This window comes from Hyperolius riggenbachi, chromosome 6 (genome assembly GCF_040937935.1).
Source record: "Hyperolius riggenbachi isolate aHypRig1 chromosome 6, aHypRig1.pri, whole genome shotgun sequence".
Taxonomy (NCBI): domain Eukaryota; kingdom Metazoa; phylum Chordata; class Amphibia; order Anura; family Hyperoliidae; genus Hyperolius; species Hyperolius riggenbachi.
Genome location: NC_090651.1, coordinates 109,594,344 through 109,612,303, shown reverse-complemented (window position 1 = coordinate 109,612,303; position 17,960 = coordinate 109,594,344). Strand labels below are relative to the sequence as shown.

General features: G+C 45.7%; 1 long non-coding RNA gene across 1 annotated transcript in view; it reads left to right on the top strand.

The window, feature by feature from the left end:
* The first annotated feature begins 6,309 nt into the window (after nt 1-6,309).
* LOC137521037 (uncharacterized) overlaps nt 6,310-17,960 on the top strand; it is a 47,892-nt gene continuing 36,241 nt past the window's right edge. Inside the window, exons 1-2 of the long non-coding RNA XR_011021999.1 lie at nt 6,310-6,505; nt 11,058-11,155. This is a non-coding gene — a long non-coding RNA (uncharacterized lncRNA). The remainder of the gene's footprint in view (nt 6,506-11,057; nt 11,156-17,960) is intronic.

Below are 17,960 nucleotides of genomic sequence, written 5' to 3'. Positions count from 1 at the left end.
GGAAGGTTCAGGGAGGGGATTAAAAAAATAAAAATAAATTTCCACTTACCTGGGGCTTCCTCCAGCCCGTGGCAGGCAGGAGGTGCCCTCGCCGCCGCTCCGCAGGCTCCTGGTGGTCTCCGGTGCCCGACCCGACCTGGCCAGGCCAGCTGCCAGGTCGGGCTCTTCTGCGCTCCATTTCCTGGCACTTCTGCGTCCCACGCCGGCGCGCTGACGTCATCGGACGTCCGCCGGGCTGTACTGCGCAGGCGCAGTAGTTCTGCGCATGCGCAGTACAGCCCGGCGGACGTCCGATGATGTCAGCGCGCCGGCGTGGGACGCAGAAGTGCCAGGAAATGGAGCGCAAAAGATCCCGACCTGGCAGCCGGCCTGGCCAGGTCGGGTCGGGCACCGGAGACCACGGGAGCCTGCGGAGCAACGGCGAGGGCACCTCCTGCCTGCCACGGGGTGGAGGAAGCCCCAGGTAAGTGGAAATTTATTTTTATCTTTTTAATCCCCTCCCTGAACCTTCCCTTTAACTCAGACAAAGCAATGCTTCAGCATCATGTAGTGCCCCTTCTTCAGGGCAAAAAATCAATTCAGACAGTCATAATGAAAACACAAATAAGTACACATAATGAGAAGTCGTAAGTAATACAGTCCATGCAGAGCAATATAACAGCAGAGAGATGAGATTCAACATCCATCATAAACAACACATCAAGTGCTCCTCTAAAGCATCCTATACTGAAATAAAAAACATGCTCTGAAGAATGTCAGCACCACACTGTATAAAGATGGCAACACCAAATGTAGAGTAATGAGGGCATCAGCTTACTGCTGCAGGCTACCAATAAACTGATCATTCTACAAATACAAAGCAGGCAATGCACAAAAAAGAAACCTTCACCAATCCCAGTGTTTATCATAAGCTGCATTCAAGTTTTAGGCCCCTTGCACAGTTGCGTGCTGCGTTACACCGCGTTAAGCTTCCCCACCACAAATGCCATGCAAGTGTGTGGAGATTTGCACACTTCACGCAATGGGAAGCGGTGCACCGGAAGTATCCAGATTGCTGAAACCCCAACGCAAAGACTGCAGGGCATTAATGCATGATCCATGCCTACCACATGGATGTGCATGATGGGAGCGTGGTGTGGACCGACGGGAATCCCAGTGATGTACTTCCTGCCCAACCATGCGAACGTCACTGTGCACTGTGCATAGGACCCCGTCGCTTCACTGTGGTGTAGGGTCATATGTTGGCTGATTTCTGCATTGCGATGCAGTGCTTGCACCGCATTGCTAACATTAGGTGTGCAACCGGCCTAAAAACGCTTCTTCTCACTGAGCACTTTCCACATTCAAAATACACTTGTGTATTGTTGTTAGGCCGCTGCAAGAATGCACACAACTGGAACACTTGTGGGAGTTACCTGGCTAAAGTATGGCAAGTCCTGCCCACTGAAAGATGTGTCAGCATATCATTGGTGGCAGCATCATGTGATGTATCTGGGTAGGATCAGATCATGAGGCCAAATAGTGAATAACCAGATAAGACAGAACTAAATAAAAATATTACAAATACAGAGCCCCAGCCTGAGCACATAAGAAAAGATAAATAGATGAGATGGCTGGGTGGTGAGAAAAAAGGAAGTAGACAGGCTAGACCAGGGATGTGGAACTTCAGTTCTCAAGGGCCAAGGTCCTCACACATTTTTGGCACAGCTAAAATTAATGAATGAGACTGAATCAGGAAAGGTGTGGTTCATCAAGTACAAAACATTTCTCCTTTTCTCCGTCCATCCTAAACACTGGCAGGAATATGGCTATCAAGGCCTGGAGTTTGACACCTGTGGGCTAGACTGTGATACGTATAATAATGTAAATAAGTGCAATGTAGCTCATGTTAAAGCACCCCTGAGGCCTCGTTCACATCTAAAACTGAAATCGCTGAGGCCAGAGATTTTCGATTTTGTGGGCAATTTGTTTTCTCCTCCCGGCGCTCGGGTGGGCGCTGTGGTTTTTTAAAAGCGCTTTTCTAAGCGTTTTGCAGAGCAATTGCATTTATTCACTCCCAGACACAAGTCAGTAAGTGAACTCTTTGATCTGGAAAATAATATATACAAAGGATTTATTCTTAAAAACGCGAACGCAATCGCTGCACAAAGCGATTTTGTGAGCGTTTTGCGTTTTTCCTATACCGTTATATATACCATTATATACCATTGAAGCAAAAATGGTACAGGCACCGCTTTGCTAAACGGATCGGAAATTAACCGCTCAGATGTAAACTCTCTCATGGGGAATCATTGCACAATCGTTTTGAGAGCGATTTTGAAAATCGCCTGCACTTGAAAAAGGGCCAAAAACTTAGTGTGAACGAGCCCTGAATGAGACTGAAAAATTTGACTTTTACTTACTGTTCTCCCACTGGCAGGTCCAAAATATCTGTGACTAGAGCATCAGTCACACCTTCTGCGCAGGCATGGTCTTGTCCCGACGCGTGGTCTATGATTACGTTCTGCGCTTTTCAGTTCTCAAAAGAAGGAACAGCGCATGCACAAGAATGCACCTGTCAACAGGAGCGAGCGCATTCATGGAGCTCCAGCCACAGATATTTTAGACATGCCAGTGGGAGAACAGAGGAAACCCAGACGACACCAAGGGACCTGGCCCACTATAGGGGGACTGGAAGAAGTCACATTTTTCAGTCTAGTTCAGATGTGCTTTAAAGGAAAGTCCAAATTATCACATTCTGTAACCATAAATATCTGGCACAATCAGAACGTTTGTTATCTCCTTTCTTCTCATATGTGATTACTGCTTTTATTTCTATGTGGGATATTCCCTTTTTTCTTTTAGCTTGATCTTCTCTTCCCTCCTCCTTTTTTGGGTGTGTTCCCTTAAATTATAAAGGATACATTTGAGGTGGGAGGACTTTAGTGGTTAACACTTCTGCTTTGCAGCGCTGGGTCCCTGGTTCAAATCCCACCTAGGTCAACATCTGCAAGGAGATTGTATGTTCTCCCTGTGTCTGTGTGGGTTTCAACCAGGCACTCCGGTTTCCTCACACACCCCAAAAACATACGGATAAGTTAATTGGCTTCACCCTAAAAATGTGCCCTAGACTACGATACATACATCCACATGATCCATACATAGACATATGACTATGGTCTTGTATATATGACAAGACTATATACTCTGTACAGTGCTGCAGAAGATGTTGGCGCTATATAAATACTAAATAATAATAATATATATTTGTGATGTGTCACAGTGTACACTTATGCTATCACTAAAGACCAATGTGAGCCTGAAACATGGTAGCTACCCAGCTCTTGTGTTTTTACTTGTATCAATAAAATTAGATTCATATTTTGCAACGGACATCGTGCAGAGCAATGTCCTTTCTACACAATCAGAACAAAGTCACAGCTCTCTAGAAAGGTACATTGGAACATGTTTTGCAGTTTTCATCAACTAGTTTCCCATGGTGCAATTTGTATGATCATGTGTACATTTCAGACAATTCTATAAAAAAATAATAAAAATAAACAGGAATATTGCAAGAAAATTGCATAGCAACACTCAAATAATCTAGCAAGCCGGATGTTTGCTCTTGGGCCTAATCCGGATCGCACAATTGGAAACATGTTACTATAATTTACATTATGTTGCCCATGTCCTTGAGCTTTGCGCGTCGCTAATAAGCCGCTAAATGTGGCAAGGTGCAAACAGTAGGGATGGTCGGAATGCCAATTTCCGATTTCCCGGTAAATCCGCATTCCGTCATGTACCGATTACCGATTCCGCTTTCCTCTACCGATTTCCGCATTCCAATGCGGAATTTCCGCCGGAAATCGCGGAAATTCCGCCCGACTTTAACATCGATTATCTCAAAAACTATAAGGTCTTTTTAAAAACTTTTTTTGCATCTTGTTCAGAAGATTCTGTGTTAATAAACCCTGAAAATTTGATGTTTCTAGGACTTACGGGGGCTTTGCTATTAACCGCTAAAGTCTGCGGATTTTTACTTTAATGTAAAATGCAGGAAATAGGCAGATGCAGATTTTCTGCATTTTACATTACAGTAAAAATCCGGTTAATAGAAAAGCCCCCTTAAGTCCTAGAAACACCAAATTTTGAGGGTTTATTAACACAGAATCTTGTGAACAAGATGCAAAAATAAGTCTTCAAAAAGACCTTAATGTTTTTGAGAAAATCGATGTTAAAGTCGGGTGGAATTTCCGGCGGAAATTTCCAGCGGAAATCCGCCTACGGAGCCTGCATTACCGATTTCCGCATTCCGATGCGGAAATGCAATTTCCGATCGGAATTTTGAAATTGCATTTCCGTGGAATCCGAATGAGCATCCCTAGCAAACAGTCAAAGACGGTCCTCATAGTCTTGTACTCACTTTTTCTGTATGTAGTATTGTATTACTTTTCAATGGAATTTTTGTTTAAGCATTGCAGGTTTTCTGGCGTCCATGCTTATGACCATACTTTAAAGGCACTTGTATTGACCTGAAGAAGCGGGCTGAGACCCGTGAAACGCGTTGTCCTTTTAATCATGCTGTATAAATGCTTTATTCTTTTTACATTTACCCTGTGGTTTGGGTTCTTACAATTGGAATGGTAAAGACACCTCCCTCCCCCTTATTGTTATTTTTTGTTTCATGGCATTACCTATTTTTAGGCTCCTCCACCCCCCAGTACCAAACATTACATCTACTTTGGAGGTGTTCACCTTCCAGGTGTGGTGTTATCTACAGCCAAGAAGGACCAACTAGCAGTGCGACCATCCAGTTACAGTAAGACCAGGAATACTGAGCGGGAAAGGTTATTTTCCCGTAGGTGATATACGGTGGTAGCAGGGACTGCAACCCACCTTTGTATAAATATTCTTGTACTACAATCTAACATCTAATACCCCACAATACTGCACCATTTGGCTCCTGGTCTCGCCTTGTCATACTGATGACCGTGGTATCCCCACAGTCACCACCTTTTCTAACACAATTGGAAACATGTTGCTATAATTTTCATTAAGTTGCCCATGTCCTTCCGCTTTGTGCATCGCTAATAAGCCAAACTTGGCAAGGTGCGAACAGTGGAAAACGGCCCTCATAGTCTTCTACTCGCTTTTTCTGTATTTAGTCTTGTAATAGTTTTCAGTGGAATTTTTGTTTAAGCATTGGTTTATATTTACTAATTACAGTCTGAACAATGAAACAATAAAGCTACTTATAAGTGTAATTCAATATGGAGAGCACACTACCACAAATACAATTATATGGCTGGTAAATATACAGATATTCATTAGGATGTCGTGCGGAATCGCTGCTAAAGAACCTCAGCAATTAGGCACAAAATGCTGATCGTCTTAGTTTATATGAGACGCCTCAATATTCAATATGAAATTGGTGCAAACAATTATTAATTATTAATAACCGGCATCACAGTCTAATCTGTTTACTTGATATCATTGTCACCAGAGCCGCTGCTAGCTACGCCACATATTTTATTTCTAATTAAAACTGAATAAAAACTTCCTGCTGACATCATCCACCTTAATTGTATTTAATATGAAATAATCTTCATACTTACACATTGTAAATGTTGCCTGGTTTTATATTTAGAACAGAATGTTTCCAGCAGCTCTGGGCTCCTGCAGCAAAATACCTGTATGGGTTTCTTGCCTCTTACATTATGTTATAATTGTTTCTGCATGCTAGAAAGAATTGGTTTAAATGTTACATGCTAACCTGAATATGTAATCAACATTATAATCATATTTACATTTAAATATACCATTAGGGAACATAGATCGGTGATATTAGGTATCTGTGATGCAGTTTAATAACTGTATGACTGCTTTTTTCTTAGTCCTAGTAGGTACTTTAAATACTATGTTATTATTTTGTTATTTTAACACTACGGGCCAGATTTATCAAAGCATTGATGACAGTTTTTTCTTCTAAAACCTTTCTAACCAGCAGAGGAACTGTTCTGCATGATAGTAAGAAACTTCCCAAATCCTACATAACAGTGGCAGTTTAGTGTGGATTTTTAGAGCTGCACTACAGTTAAGAAAAGCGCAAATCGAATTCCTAAACTGCTGCAGATTAAGAAGTGCTCAATAGCAGTTCGACAGATAGTGCAGGTTAGACATGATTTGTGAAGGGCTCCTCCCCCCTCACTCAAAGCCTGCTGACAGCAGATGTGTTGGTTACCTCAGCAACAGCAATTTCCCTCACACTGCACTGCCTGAGAGACGTTCCTCACTCCTCCTATTCTTAACAGTTTAAGAATGAATCTGCACTATTTAGTGATTTCTTAGGATGCGTGAGACAATTCTGCACAGATTTCTGAAAACCTTCTAATATTTTGTCTCAGACACTCTTGATAAATGTCCCCCAATGATCCCAGCTTGGCCACCCACAGAGGCATTTGGTGTTGCTTGGAAGGACCAATTAGCAAGCATTGTACTGTCCTGCAGGGGCACGACTAGGCATCAGGTGTGTTTAGCTTGAGGTGTGTTTAGCTTTCAGGGACAACAATTTGCATATTCAGCAGTGATGCATTGTGGGAGGCATCATATGTTCACTCCAACCTGAATAATTGCAAATACCTTCTGTTTTAAGAAGGAAAATTCTGTTTTGCATTTCATTTTAGTAAGAGGACTTTTTGGTCCTTTTTAGCCCCTTACACACTCCTGGGAGTTCTGGTTCACCATCACCTTGCTGGGCAATCTGTAACTCAGGACTCTATTGTATAATATTGATAAGTTCACACAGAAACAAGTGTTATTATTACTATCAGGCTAGATTCACAGTGGCCATCGCATTGCGGAAACACAACGCAACAGATTGGAAAAGTGGCGTTGCACATTATCTGCGCATTGCATTGCGTACAATGAAACATACAGTAAGGGGGGGGGGGGGGGGGGCGTGTTATAGGATAGGATCCTCCAACTGCCCACTGTTCCAGCACAAGGTTCCTCTATATCTATTTGTCTATTTGACTCACTCAGTGTGAGTTGAATAGGTTTTTTCTGGTCAAAAGTGGACATGGGCAGGCCCATCTGAAGTGAGCATGTGCAAGTAAGGTCTGGGCATGCCCAGTAGAAAGGAACACTAATGCACTGAGAAAAAAAAGAGGTGCATAAGCAGCTTCATTCTACTGCATATTTACTATCCGGCTGTGCTCATCCATATCTGGAAGTGCGGACAGAAGATAAAGAGGGGTCCTGTGCTGAAATGGTCTGGAAAGCTTCTGAACCATCCCAAGGTTTCCATCTACTGAGATAAATATCTAACTATTTCCCCTCTGCCTGATTCAGAACTTGTACTTTTAGGAATCTACCTTGTAAATATGGAAGGAAAGGAGAGCCACATTGTCTCTCTGCCTCTGTAGTTGTGTTCTTGACTTAATAAATAAAATAACTCATGAATGATGTATCGGAGGATCACCTTTGTAAACCAGCCAGGCTTCTCAGTGCATTTTCCTGCAGTAGGGGGGTTACTTTGGTGATTCTTGTAGGGACCAAGAATAACTAGGTGAGAATTAGGGAGAGAGCGGGAGTCCAATAGTGCAGTATCATAAAAAATAGGGAGGATAAACTTATATAGATATATATTCACAAAGGTGGGTTTCAGCTCCTGCAACCACTGTATAGGCCTGCGGGGAATTAACCGTCCCTGCTCGGTACTCCAGGCCCTGCTAGATACTGGATGGTTGCTCTCCTATAGAAGGATAGACTTTCCAGAAAAACTGCAAATCTATTACCTTCAAAGGAGGTCAGACTGGTAATGGGTAGGATGGAGGCGCCCAGTGTGTGTTCTATTTTAGTGTTTTAAAATTAAAATAAAAAATAATAAAAAAGAGAGGTAATCACTTACCTCTCCAGATGATACCAGTTTAATATGCTTATGTATATGCTTTTGAATAAAATCTTTTCTTTCCAGTTGAACTGGTGTCTATATCTTCTGGAGAGGTAAGCAATTACCTTTCTCTTATATTTTTTTAATTATTTTTTTTTTAGAACACACATTGGGCGCCTCCATCCTACCCATTACCATTCCCCTGCAGACAGGGTTACCAGACCCACAAGCTTCCAAACAGCACTGATTTAAGAGTATTAGGATGATTTAAAAGCAGACCCACAAACACTTGGCACAATGTTGGGTTTCTGAGCCTCTGGCCAAGTTCTGCCTCTACTTTCCTTTGTATAACACAAACACCTTCTGCCTCTATGCACACACATTTATTGGCTTGTTTTGTCTGTTTTGAGGTTACTTTAAAAAGAGACTGGGTGGCATTAAAAATATCTGGCAATCCTACCTATGAAGCATGTGATGCATGAAAAATGGATAATATCTAAAATAAATCTCCTTCTGTACCTCTATAGGACCAATGAATCGTTTATAGTACAATAAACTCCATGTTTTCCATATTCTGAATTCAGTTCAGCAGGGATAGTCAATGAGATGCAAATAATTCTGAGTTGATGCAGTATTATGCAACTGTTATGCAGTTATGCAAATACATTTGCATAATCCTGAGATTTTCTTGGCATCTCACTGACCATCCTTAGTTTGTTGCTCTGTCATGTGGTAAAGGATTTTTCCTCCTAAAGCATAAACCTTATTCTCTATCTTAGTGAGGGGTACAGAATGCACATATCTCTGAACCTAGATATAAAATACGACATATAAATATGACTCAGATGAGTATACTTAGGATAAAGTGTCCTATATTAAGGAACAAGTGACCTAGAAATCTGTGCTCACCTACAAATAAAAACACATATATAAGTAGATAAATACAAGTTCTATTTACATAGCAGATGTATTACACGGTCCACGTTATGACTAGAGTTGGGCCGAACGGTTCGCCGGCGAACGTGGTTCGCGCGAACTTAGGTGGTTCGCGTGCGGGTACCGCACGCGAACGTTTTGCGGAAGAAGTTCGGTTCGCCCCATAATGCACCTGAGGGTCAACTTTGACCCTCTACATCACAGTCAGCAGGCCCAGTGTAGCCAATTAGGCTACACTAGCCCCTGGAGCCCCACCCCCCTTATATAAGGCAGGCAGCGGCGGCCATTACGGCCACTCGTGTGCCTGCATTAGTGAGAGTAGGGCGAGCTGCTGCAGTCTCTCATATAGGGAAAGATTAGTTAGGCTTAACTTCTTCCTGGCTGCATACCTGTTCTGTTCAGTGAGCCCTCAGCCCACTGCATACCTGTACTGTGATCCTGCCACTGCATACCTGTTCAGTGATCCTGCCACTGCATACCTGTTCTGTGAACCCACCCACCACCACTGCATACCTGTTCAGTGATCCTGCCACTGCATACCTGTTCTGTGAACCCACCCACCACTGCATACCTGTTCAGTGATCCTGCTGCCACTGCATACCTGTTCTGTGAACCCACCCACCACTGCATACCTGTTCAGTGATCCTGCCACTGCATACTTGTTCTGTGAACCCACCCACCACCACTGCATACCTGTTCAGTGATCCTGCCACTGCATACCTGTTCTGTGAACCCACCACTGCATACCTGTTCTGTGAACCCACCCACCACTGCATACCTGTTCAGTGATCCTGCTGCCACTGCATACCTGTTCTGTGAACCCACCACTGCATACCTGTTCTGTGAACCCACCACTGCATACCTGTTCAGTGAACCCGCCACTGCATACCTGTTCTGTTCAGTGGACCCGCCACTGTATACCTGTTTAGTGAACCCGCCACTGCATACCTGTTCTGTTCAGTGGAGTTTGGTGTGTCAGTGTGAAGCAGTACCTTAATTACACTACCTGATTGATGTATACACATGCAAGATGTTTTAAACCACTTTAGGCCTGTCATTTAGCATTCAATGTGATTTCTGCCCTTAAAACGCTGCTTTTCGTCAAATCCAGATTTTTCCCGGGGACTTTTGGCGTGTATCCCACTCCGCCATGCCCCCCTCCAGGTGTTAGACCCCTTGAAACATCTTTTCCATCACTTTTGTGGCCAGCATAATTATTTTTTTTTTCAAAGTTCGCATCCCCATTGAAGTCTATTGCGGTTCGCGAACTTTAACGCAAACCGAACCTTCCGCGGAAGTTCGCGAACCCGGTTCGCGAACCTAAAATCGGAGGTTCGGCCCAACTCTAGTTATGACTCCTGTGAATTTTATAAAAGAAAAGCAGAGAATCTTATTTTAGACTGTTTCCATCTTGTTTACCTTTGAATGAAGCTAATCCTGACATCATTTCCTCCCTCACTCTTTTTTCTCCTCTTGCTAATTGCATATTTGTTACCTGCCCTCCTACCAGAGTCTTCAGACACTCCCACTAAGGTCTATACTAGGAAGTGCACTGGTTTATGTCATTAGAAGGAGGGGGACATAAAGGGAAGAGGAGGAATAGATTATAGATAAAAAGACCTTACAGCATGCAACTGTTTTGCCAGCTGATGACAATGGCAATTAAAGGGCCAGTGCTGTTAAGGTATGTGATAACTCCAAACCATAGCAGCAGAAAAAGCCATACTGTGCGGCCACCTTACTCATATGGTTACAGTATGACTGCCCTTGTGCATGGATAGGAGAGCGGCTGCAAATTTCTAGAGGGTCCAGGGCATCAACGGTAGGAGTGAGGAGGAGGTCACAGGAAACCTCCCTTTACCTAGGTAAGTATCTGTTATTTGTTGCAAGTTTCACCTCAGGTTTACTTTAAGCACCAAAAACCTACAATGGTAACCTGTCAACCCCTAAACTTCTATAGTGCCCTTATATGCCCAAATAAGGCAGACTGATACTAATCCATATTAACTAAAACCACATGGACTTTTTCGTAATCAAGAGTCTGTTTCTGTTGTGTGTAGACATGTAAATATTTAATCATGACAGATTTCTGTATATGTCTGCTTGTAATGTTTGTCTGATTGCTGTCAGTGCCTGAAAAAAAATGAAAATATAACCAAAAAAGAGTTTTTAGAGATGTTATAATAAACGTATCCAGCAGGAGGCAGTACAGTCCTTTCCTTTAAAATAAACTGACATATTCTCTCCCCAGAGCACAGAATTTTAGCATCCATATACATTCACAGAGAAGACCTGAATATCAATGGCCTAGCAGAAACAGACAGGAAACTATGGAAAATCACGGATAAGGTCAGAACCTGAGGAGCTGATGACATTCCACCTGCATAAATGATACAGGGCCTGTCAATGTAATTTAGACAGTTTAATGTCTCAAAGTGGGTTTCACTGGAGTCAACAGAACTAACAGGGGAATGGGAATCTTTCAGCAGAAGGCTAAATCAACTTTTCTAATAAAACTTTTATCCTGTTTGTCATTTTTAATATTGCAACAATAGGAGGAAAGACAAAACAACACATAAAAATAGTACAGGTGAAAGGCTGGCCCTGCATGACCCAACAAGCACGGTTACCAATTTGACAACCATGTGATGAGCAACCTTACAGCCTTTATTAATGACTGCTTATTGTGGGAAATATTTGCACACACCCTCTCCCCCCAATGTATTCTCTTTTTTACAGTGAGAAGATACTGAACTCATTCACGATATTGGGAGGTCCTAGTGCTATAGGTGTCTTTTTGAGGAGCAGATGATTCAGTGTCTGTAATAATAACATTAACAATAACAATTGTAACATGCCTCTCTATGGCTACCCTAATTCCGTAGACAAGGTAAACTAATAATATTCATGCAAACAGGTAAACTTAAAGTGGACCTGAATTCTTGCGCAGGACAGAAGAAAAACACAGAGAGGTACACCCTGTATGTATTTAGTGAGTTTAGCCTGTCTAATTCCCCCTCATCTGTGACTAATCAAATCTGTAATTTGATGTCTCAGCTGTGTCAGCTGGCTGCCTTGGCAGAACAGCTAATTTGTAAACACAGTATGTTAACCCTATGTCTGCTTACATGAAAGTAGACACACTGCAAATTTATTGCAGGATTTGTATCAACGGTAACAAAGAAATGTTTTCTATAAAGGTTATTATGTTGTTGCTTATCTTTTACAGCAGAGAGGAAGATGTGAGTTCAGGTCCCCTTTAAATCCTACAGCCGGAAGTTTACTTAATTAGTCTTATGCTATATCCACCACATCCCGCTAAAACATCCCACATATTCACCTGCAAGGGTTCTCATAAGGTGTCACATTATCTAAGGGACAGCTCTGATCCTCTGATTCACTTGAGCTCCAATTGCACTGTCCTGGCTCTGCCCCTCCCACTTCCTGCTGCAGTACATCCCAGAGCCCCCACAATGATCCAAAATTCCCAAGCCTCGATGCTGCATCATACATGTAGCCATGCCTCTTCCAATCATTAAACTGGCTGAGGGGAGGTGAATGGCTGCAACACACATGCCACTCTCCAATTGGCACTGAAGGGGAAGGGGAGGAATTGCCTGAGCATGATAACCCCTTCTAGAAGTAGAGATGGCCCGAACGGTTCCCGGCGAACTTCCATGGTTCGCGATCGCGGCGAACCGGGAACTTTTCCGGAAATTTGGTCGCCCCCATACTGCATCATGAGAGTCAACTTAGACCCTCTACATCACAGTCAGCAGGCACATTGTAGCTAATTAGGCTACACTCCCTCCTGGAGCCCCACCCCCCCTTATAAAAGGCAGGCAGCGTCAGGCAGTGGACTCACTCGTGTGCCTGCAGTAATTAGTGAAGGGATAGCTGCTGCAGACTCTCATAGGGAAAGATTAGTTAGGCTCTTTTAGGCTTGTTAGCTTGCTCCTGGCTGATTGTTATTGCTAAAAAAAGCACCCCACACTAGCTCTTTTGACAGCTAATCTTCTTCTTGTGATCTATTTTTTTTTTTTTTTTGTGCGGCCCACTTGCATTATATACAGCCCTGTCAGTCAGTGTCACTGTGCCTGTCTGTGTGTGACAGGTGCACATGTAATACCCATCACTGCATATACCTACTAACTGTTGTTCACTTCAGTGCACCCACCTACCTACGTGAGCGCATGCAGTGTCACTGTGCCTATCCGGTACCTGTCTGTGTGTGACAGGTGCACATGTAATACCTATCCCTGCATATACCTACTACCTGTTGTTCACTTCAGTGCTAGCAGCGGCCGCTATAATAATTTTTCTGGTGCATGTACATACCTGTCTAATTTTTCTGGCTGCACTGCGGCTGCAACAACAAAACAAAAGGCATGTACATGTGCCAATTCCCCTTCGGGATCATTACCTTGCCGTGGTGAAGGGGCTTGCGTGTCACAATAAAGCAATGACTGCCAGCTATATGAGTGTCTCTGGGGGGGGGGGGGGGGGCATGGGGGATGGCACACCCAAGATAATAAGGTCATTGTTTCACTGTGGACAGACCAAATTTGATCAGCTGGACAGTCACTGTTCTGTCATTCAGCTACCTCAGCCCGGCGACCATATAGGCTTGAAAACTGCCACGGCTTGCACTCTGGCCATGGTGCGCACCAGTCCAGCATGGCTGTCACTACACAAACAGCTGTTTGTGGTATGTTACACAGTGAGTTTGGTGTGTCAGTGTGAAGCAGTACTCCAATTACACTCTCTGATTGATGTATAGACATGCAAGATGTTTTAAAGCACTTTAGGCCTGCAATTTAGCATTCAATGTGATTTCTGCCCTTAAATGCTGTTTTGCGGCAAATCCAGGTTTTCCCGGGACTTTTGGCGTGTATCCCACTCCGCCATGCTCCTCTTCAGGTGTTAGACCCCTTCAAACATCTTTTCCATCACTTTTGTGGCCAGCATAAATTTTTCTAGTTTTCCAAGTTCGCCTCCCCATTGAAGTCTATTGCGGTTCGCGAAAGTTCGCGCGAACTGAACTTTCGCGGGAGGTTCACGAACCGAAAATCGGAGGTTCGGGCCATCTCTACCTAGAAGTAGGCTCTGACGATGGAGCAGCCCAGCTCCAGAGGCAGATGGCGGTATGGACAGCAACTGCTGTGAAACATCAGCACTGGACAGCATTAACCACTTCCCGACCGCCCACTACACAGGGGCGGCGGGGAAGTGGAGCCCTGCAGGACGGCCTCACCCACAGAGGCGGCAGTCCATTTAAGGGCATGGGCGGAGCGATCGCGTCATCCGTGACGCGATCCTCCGCCCGGGATCGAAGCACGGGCATTTTGTCTCCGCTCGCCGGCCACTTAGCAGAGCCGGCGAGCGGAGGAATCCGCATGATCAGCCAATCCCTGAGTATAAGGCACTTTGTTAGGTAAACAAAGTGCCTTATACGTGCTTCCTCCTCGCCTCGTGGTCTCATTGTTGCAGAGACCACTAGCGAGGAGGAAGCACTTTGTGAGTATCACAGCACACACGTTTTTTTTTGCCTACAGCCCCCCTGATCTCCCACCCCAGGCCTCATACCCCCCCTTAACACCCCAGCAGACCCCTGCCAGCACCCTTGCACCCCTTTAAAAACCCCAACCCCCCCACCTATCACTAACTTTAAACGCTATCCCCTGCGTTAGGTCCCTAACTGCCTCCTAGTCACCCCTGATCCCCCCCCCCTACCTTTAGATCACCCCCAGACCCCATCCCAGACTACCCCCCTGTATACTGTATACATCTGTATACAGCTACCTTACCCTCTGATCCCCCTCTGATCCCCCTCTGATCACCTGTCTATCACCTGTCCATCACCCCTTGGCACCCCCACCCATCAGAGCAGACCCTAACTGCCCCACGGGGGTAACCGATCACCTGCCCAGGCCCTCGATTGCCCTCATACCCCCCTTCTGATTACATCCCCTGCTCTTTGTTTACATCTGTCCTCCCCAGCAATCACTAACTGATCTGCGATCAGTAACCCCCTGTGTCTGCCTCTCATCAGATCAGGACTCAGTCTGCCCCGTGCAGGCTCCTGATCAACCCCCCACCCCCTCAAATCGCCCTCAGACCCCCCCCCCCTAATCACCGTCCAAGTGCATTGTATTTGACTGTGCTGCGCTTGTATTCGATTGTGCTGCGCTTGTATTCAATTGTGGTGTAATTGTATTTGATTGTCCCGTGATCGGCTTCGATTGCCCCGTGATTGTTTGATTGCCTGAGACCCCACTTCCCGCCACACCCAACCCCACCCTCCCCCCCACCACACCCAACCCCACCCCCCACCCCCCCACCACCTCCAACCACCACCTTCCGAGTGCATCAGATTTGCTTGTGCTGTGATTGGAGTCGATTGTGCTGTAATTGTATTTGATTGTCCCGTGATCGACTTCGATTGCCCCGTGATTGTTTGATTGCCTGAGACCCCACTTCCCGCCACACCCAATCCCACCCTCCCCCCATCACCTTCCGAGTGCATCAGATCTGCTTGTGCTGTGATTGGAGTCGATTGTGCTGTAATTGGATTTGATTGTCCCGTGATCGACTTCGATTGCCCCGTGATTGTTTGATTGCCTGAGACCCCACTTCCCGCCACACCCAATCCCACCCTCCCCCATCACCTTCCGAGTGCATCAGATTTGATTGGGCTGTGATTGGAGTCGATTGTGCTGTAATTGTATTTGATTGTCCCGTGATCGGCTTCGATTGCCCCGTGATTGTTTGATTGCCTGAGACCCCACTTCCCGCCACACCCAATCCCACCCTCCCCCCATCACCTTCCGAGTGCATCAGATCTGCTTGTGCTGTGATTGGAGTCGATTGTGCTGTAATTGGATTTGATTGTCCCGTGATTGTTTGATTGCCTCTGAGACCCCACTTCCCACCAACCCCAATACCTCTCAAATACTCCCTTTTTGCTAGGTAGGTGCTCTTTTTTTCTGGGTAGTCTCGGAGGAAAACCCCATAAATTTAGCAATCCAAAATGGCAAGAAGGGGGCTTTCCGATGACGAGGTATACAGGTACATGGACCAGTCGGATGAGTTCTTTTGGGAAGAATCATCCGTCGAATCTTCCGGGTCCGATTTTGAACCTGTAGAAAGCAGTGGTTCCCTGACCGATACTGATGACGAGGCTATGGTCCCGGCTAGAGCCAGGCGTACCAGACCCCAAGTCGTTAGACCGCAGGTGGCGCAGGATCCGCCTCAAGGGCAGCAGGGTGGTGCTAGCGCTGTTGATAGTTTTCTTGGTGAGGCAGGCACCAGCAGCGCAGCATCTCCTGGACTTAGTGCCAGTGCTTCCGTAGACCCTGACGAAGTGGTGAGCGTCAGCATGGAAGTTGAAACTGGTACGGTGGCAAGTGCAGTAGTACCCCCGTCGCAGCCACCAAGAAGAAGACGGGCCCGTAGTACCCATAGACTCCCAGAGGTGCTGGCACAACCAGATTGGCAATCCCCTGATTCCGCCGCACCCGTAGTGCCCCCTTTCACCGCCCAGTCTGGAGTCCAGGTGGCGACAGCTCATCTAGGAACGGCCCTAGACTTTTTGCAGCTGTTCATCACCCAGGTTCTCTTGGACTTAATTGTGGTTGAGACCAACCGTAAAGCCACACAATTCATCACCGAGCACCCGGAGAGCATGTATGCCCAGCCTTTCGGGTGGAAACCAGTCCAAGTTTCCGACATTAAAATCTTTTTGGCCCTTATCCTTCACTTGGGACTAATGAAACAGAATGTACTGCGGTCGTATTGGTCTACGAACCCAGTAAATCATGTTCCCTTGTACCCTGCTGCCATGTCCAGGACACGATTTGAGTCCATCCTGCGCTTCCTGCACTTCAACGACGACAAAACCTGTCATGAAAAGGGCCACCCTGCTTATGACCGGCTCCACAAAATTCGGCCCCTCATAGACCACCTGTCATCAACATTTGCAGATGCTTATATCCCTGAACAGAACATCTGCGTAGACGAGTCCCTCTTACGCTTTACCGGGCGCCTTGGCATCAAACAGTACATCCCAAGCAAGCGCGCCCGGTATGGGGTGAAACTGTATAAGCTCTGTGAAAGGGCCACAGGCTATACATGTCGTTTTAGGGTCTATGAGGGAAAAGACTCAAAATTGGAGCCGGTCGGATGCCCTGACTACCTGGGGAGCAGTGGAAAGGTTGTGTGGGACTTGGTGTCACCCTTGTTCCAGAAGGGGTACCATCTTTTTGTGGACAATTATTACACAAGTGTGGCCCTCTTTCAGCACTTAAAGTTAGAAGGAATCCGATGCTGTGGCACTGCGCGGCCTAGTCGCCAGGGCTTCCCCCAACGGCTCGTTACCACCAGACTTTTACGGGGGCAGAGGGTCGCCTTGCGTACTGAAGACCTGCTCGCGGTGAAATGGAGGGACAAGAGGGACGTTTACTTTCTGTCCACCATTCACACAGACACGACAGTCCAAATTCAACGGGCAACTGCGGTCATTGAAAAGCCCCTTGTCGTCCACGAATATAATGTCAACATGGGAGGGGTGGACTTCAATGACCAGAGGTTAGCGCCCTATTTAGTTACCCGGAAAACAAGACGCTGGTATAAGAAAGTGTCTTTTTATCTGATTCAATTGGCAGTTTACAACAGCTTTGTTCTCTACAGTAAGGCTGGGAGAACTGGATCTTTCCTCCAATTTCAGGAAGAGATCATTATGGACATCCTGTATCCAGGAGGTGCCAGGCCCCCCCCCCCCAGATGCAACTAGCCGACTGCATGGAAGGCATTACGCCTATCAGCTTCCGTGTGCCCCAGGTCAACGCATCCGAAGAAAACGTTGCCGTGTCTGCAGCAGGGCTGGAACAAGGAGTGACACCGTTTATTATTGTCCCCGCTGTCCTGACCAGCCTGGTCTATGCGTAGGGCCGTGTTTTGAGAGGTACCACGAGCAGGTACACTATTAGAACCTAGGGAACTCCAGACACAGGAGTAGGCACACACTCAGTGGTCTTTCGCACATTGTCGCAGGGAGAGGAGAGGTAAGCTTGAAGACCAAACGGGTAAGCATAAAAATGGGAAGAAGGATCGGTTTCCATGCTTGATATTGCTGATCTGTCCTGGGTTGGCGATA